Source organism: Mesoplodon densirostris, chromosome 4 (genome assembly GCF_025265405.1).
Source record: "Mesoplodon densirostris isolate mMesDen1 chromosome 4, mMesDen1 primary haplotype, whole genome shotgun sequence".
NCBI lineage: Eukaryota > Metazoa > Chordata > Mammalia > Artiodactyla > Ziphiidae > Mesoplodon > Mesoplodon densirostris.
In genome coordinates, this window is record NC_082664.1 from 3993750 (window position 1) to 3998547 (window position 4798).

A 4798-nucleotide genomic window follows, 5' to 3' on the forward strand; every position below is an offset into this window, starting at 1 on the left:
AAGCACTGTGGCCAGGCTTAGATCACAAAATGACTTAGGCCTGAAAGGGCTTCTCTCATGTCAAGAAAGCCACGCCTGGTTCTCTTTCTCCCGCCTGCTGCCCAATCTGCTTACACTTCCACAACCAGAAGGGCCTCACTAAAAACATGGCAGTCATTGGCTGGTCACTGTCTCCATGTGGGTTGGAATTTGTGTCTCTCATTTACAGCTTCCTGCCTAGACTAGGATGCCGGGCATGCAGTAGGCTCTCCATTACCATGTGTGGAATGGTGCTCCCTTTGGCAGCACATATACTAAAATAGGAAGGATACAGAGAAGATTAGCATGGCCCTCCCGCAAGGATGACACTCAAATTCTTGAAGCGTTCCATATTCAAAAAACAAAACAACAGCAGAAAAAAAAAAAAAAGATGTGTGGAATGAATGAATTCCAACCCTGGATTTTCAATTCTAAGAACTCCAGAAAACTGAGGTCTCCCCCCGAGGGCCCTTAGAAGCCCTGCATTAGGTAGCAACCGGCGGTGGCAACTGAGAGCATTCTAAAAAAATGACCCAAAGTGGACTGCAGGCTTGCAACGCGCGGGGACTTGGGGTAGCCAGTCACAGCCCGAGCCCGCGCGGGATCCTGCCAGCCTGCCCCAACTTCCGGGCCGAGTCCAGAATGATTCCGCGACTCTCTCCTGTTTGCACGCGGCTCACAGCACTCAAAACGCATATTTCTCAAAGACAGTTACAGTTGTAAAACAATAACGGGGGGGAGGGAAAAAAACACTTACAGCCGTGGCCCGTACGGGGATCGAACCCGCGACCTTGGCGTTATTAGCACCACGCTCTAACCAACTGAGCTAACCGGCCACCTGGCGCGCTAGTGCCGCCGGCATACCTATGAGATTTCTCCGCCTGCTCTGGGCCGTGAGCCGGCTAAGCGCCTCTAGGCGGAGTCAGCCGCACTAACTTCCAGCCGGCTCCCGCGGAGGGCTGTTGTCATCCCCATTGTCCAGATGAAACAACTGAGACCCTGGGGCCTTTAAGGAGAAGGGAGGTGACTTCTTACAGCGGATCGGAGGCTTTCGCAGGGGAAATGCAAGCTGCTCTTAAAACTTAACTCGGGAGCAGGATTTTCCAATATTGCAACTCAGTGCAATTTTTATTCATCTCTGAGAATCCTTGCAGCATGGAAACTTCGTGTATCAAGAGCATTTGGCGAGGCTAAATACAGCTTGGAAAATGCAGAAAACGAGATAAAGGACAAAAGAACCACCCCGAAACAACGGCTACTGGAGACTTGGCATCCTTCTGGCGAATCTTTTTTCACTGTACGGTGTATTTTTTAAAAAATTATATATATATATATATGATTCAATTCAAACTTGTTAAAAAGAATATAATTTTTTTTTTTTTTTTTGCGGTACGCGGGCCTCTCCCTGTTGTGGCCTCTCCCGTTGCGGAGCACAGGCTCTGGACGTGCAGGCTCAGCGGCCATGACTCATGGGCCCAGCCGCTCTGCAGCATGTGGGATCTTCCCGGATCAAGGCACGAACCCGTGTCCCCTGCATCGGCAGGGGGACTCTCAACCACTGCGCCACCAGGGAAGCCCCAGCAAAGCATTTTTAAAGGCCCAGTGAGAGAGAGGTGTCCCAGGGTATGTGATCAGCTCGTGCACAATTCTCTGATTGGTTGATGGTGGTAACAGGATGGTGTCACAGGGCTTAACATTATCAGTCCTTAGGCACCAGTAGGTCTGGGGGCTTCATGCTCATGGTCATCAAGTAGTTAATTTATTCCATTTGGTGGTGGTTTTTAGCATCTGTAAAACAACTCAGGAAATGTGCATCAGATACTATTATCTAGATACTTCCTAGAGCAGAAGATAAGGGGGAGGGGTCTGTCCCGGGAAGGCCCCATAGGGCTGTGCTCAGTTACAAGACGGATGAAACAGCTAATTCCAAAATTATCTTACACTTTAAAGCAAGGTCAGAGAGGGACTTCCCCTGGCGGTCCAGTGGTTAAGACTTCACCTTCCAGTGCAGTGGGTGCAGGTTCAGGGAGCTATGATCCCACATGCCTTGGGGCCAAAAAGCAAAACATAAAACAGAAGCAATATTGTAACAAATTCAATAAAGACTTTTAAAATGGTCCACATCAAAAACAACAACAAAAAAAGCAGGTCAGATAAAGTTATTTTTTTCTGTTCACACTGTCCCCTTCTGGCCCAGCCCGATAGGGTTGCCAGATTTAGCAACTAATTTAGCATAGTAAGTATGTCCCATGCAATATTTGGGACATTCTTGTTAGTTGTTGATCTGGAATTCAGCTTCAGCTGGGCATCCTGTACCGTATCTGGCCATCCCGCAGCCACAGTAACAGCCGTTTGAAAGTCCCCACCTAACCAGCTCCTTTCCCCCACTCCCTCTGCCATCATCACCCTCCTTCCTGGTGTTCCAGCCGCGTGTCCTGAGTAGGCGGGGCGCTCCTGGCCAAGTCTATTCCCAGGCCAAGACCCGAGGTTGGGGAGGCGCAGTGACTGAATATAGACGGCAGGGGCACCCTAGATCTACGTAGTCAGCTCCGCACCCAGGTGCCTGGGCTCCTCGGAGCCCGGTGCTGACGGAGGGCTGGGCCTTTACCCACCGCTATTCTCCAAAAGTCTCTGAACTTGTCCGGCTATTCTCACTCCATCTTACAGGACTTCCAAGACAAACAAGCCCGAATTTTCATTCTCTGAGTTAGGAAAACGCAAACATACATGATCAGAATTAAACGGTATCGAGTATTATTACTCGGATTTTTAAATGTCGGAGGGGGGGACTTCGGCTCATGCCGCTACCTTGGATTTTAAATAGTCATTTGCTTTAAATTCAACTTATAAAACTTGTCATTCTGCTTATAAGTTGGATCCTTTGGTATGAAAATAAAGGCACACTGTAGTCGTTTCCTAGAGCTACCATAGTAAAATACCACGAACTGAGTGACTTAAACAACAGAATTATTCTCTCACAGTTTTGGAGGCCAGAAGTCCAAGATCAAGGTGTCCTTGGGGTTAGTTCCTTCTGAAGGTTCTGAGAAAGAATCTGGTCCGTGCCCCTTCCCCAGCTTCTGGTTGTTTGCTGGCAATCTTTGATGTCCCTCGGCTTGTAGAAACATCACTCTGATCTCTGCCTCCATTCATGGATCCCAACTTCCCAGAACAGTGCCAGGCACGTAGGACGTGTTCAATAAGTATTTGCTGAATGAATGTTAAATTCATTGTGCTGACCATCCACGGGACTTTTCACGTTGGAAACATGTCCTTTCATCCTGGCAACATTTCTGATGAAGAATGTTCCTGAAGGAGATTTGACCATCTCCTTCACTTCATATGCTCTCTTTTCTTTTTCTGGAACACCATTCTTCAGAGGTCAGACCTTCTGGGTTGATTCTCTAATTTTCTTCTCTCTTTTGTCCGTCTCCTGGACAATTTCCTTGAATTTTTTTCCAACCTTCTTTTTACATTTTTATTTTGACTCGGGGCCCTGGTACACACAGACAAGGAGAGAGCAAAACAATTTCAGTGTTGAAGCTGACTTCTTGCAAGTTGATTCTGGAAAAAAAGGAAAGAAAGGGGGTGAAAAGAAATGAAATGCTTCATTGTACAATATGTACTATGTCAAAGACAATACAAAAGAAAAATAGACAAAAAAATAGAAGAGTTTTTCAGATGTTGCTTCTAATTTGCTACAACAAATCAGTTGGTTCCAGAGACTTTAAAAAATGCACTTCTGGGACTTCCCTGGTGGCACAGTGGTTAGGAACCCACCTGCCAATGCAGGGGACACCAGTTCAATCCCTGGTTTGGGAAGATCCCACACCCTGTGGAGCAACTAAGCCCGTGCGCCACAACTACTGAACCAGCATGGTGCAACTACTGAAGCCCACATGCCTAGAGCCCATGCCCCTCAATAAGAGAAGCCACTGCAATGAGAAGCCTGTGCACCACAACGAAGAGTAGCCCCTGCTCACCTCAACTAGAGAAAGCCTGCGTGCAGCAATGGCCAACGCAGCCAAAAAAAAAAAAGGATAAATAAAATAAATTAATTTTAAAAAATGTACTTCCTTAGAGTATTACAGTCATTGCAAAGCTTTTACAAAGGTCTCTTTTAGACACAAAAGACAGCTATAGAGGCACAGGGAGCTGGAAGCCACAGACTCGGGTCAGAGCCCTGGGTGGCGACCAGCAAGTGGTGATCTTGGCAAAGCCCTTCCCCTCTCTGGGTCCCCAACAACAGGCTACATGGCTTCTACACCCTGTCAGTCTGCCTGTTTCATTCTTCCCTATCAATGATTAAAGTTTGTCTTAGATGCTCAATAATCAGTGAAAATCGCCTTGCCCCTGTCATAGAGGAATGACAGAGCAGGTGACAGCTGATGATGTTTCTTGATTAGTCAACAACATCTATTGAACATTTGCTCTGTGCCAGGCCTGTGTTAGACTTGCTGTCGAATCTGGCCTCTGTACACCGATACCAAATTAAGTCTCGTAGACCGAGTTTTGGGTGAAGTAGAAAAGAATAGCTTTATTGCTTTGCCAGGCAAAGGGAACCACAGCAGGCTAATGCCCTCAAAACTGTATGTCCCAACCCGGAGAGGGTAGTTTTCTAGTAATGGTTCACAGAGGGCGTGATCAGCTAGTGGACAATCTTCTGATTGGTTGGTGGTGAGGTAAGTGGGAGTCGGCATCATCAACCTTCTGGTTCCAACTGGTCTGGGGTCTCCGTGCTTGTGGGCAGCAGACAGTTAACTTCTCCTGCCTGGTGGGGGCT

The 4798-nt window shown here is 47.4% G+C and overlaps 2 non-coding genes across 2 annotated transcripts; one reads left to right on the plus strand and one right to left on the minus strand.

Moving 5' to 3' along the window:
* The first annotated feature begins 269 nt into the window (after positions 1-269).
* LOC132489600 (U6 spliceosomal RNA) lies at positions 270-376 on the plus strand. The gene has a single exon (XR_009532001.1). It is a non-coding gene; the product is annotated as a U6 spliceosomal RNA (small nuclear RNA).
* Positions 377-780: 404 nt separating this feature from the next.
* TRNAI-AAU (transfer RNA isoleucine (anticodon AAU)) lies at positions 781-854 on the minus strand. The gene has a single exon. It is a non-coding gene; the product is annotated as a tRNA-Ile (tRNA).
* Between the last annotated feature and the right edge of the window lie 3944 nt (positions 855-4798).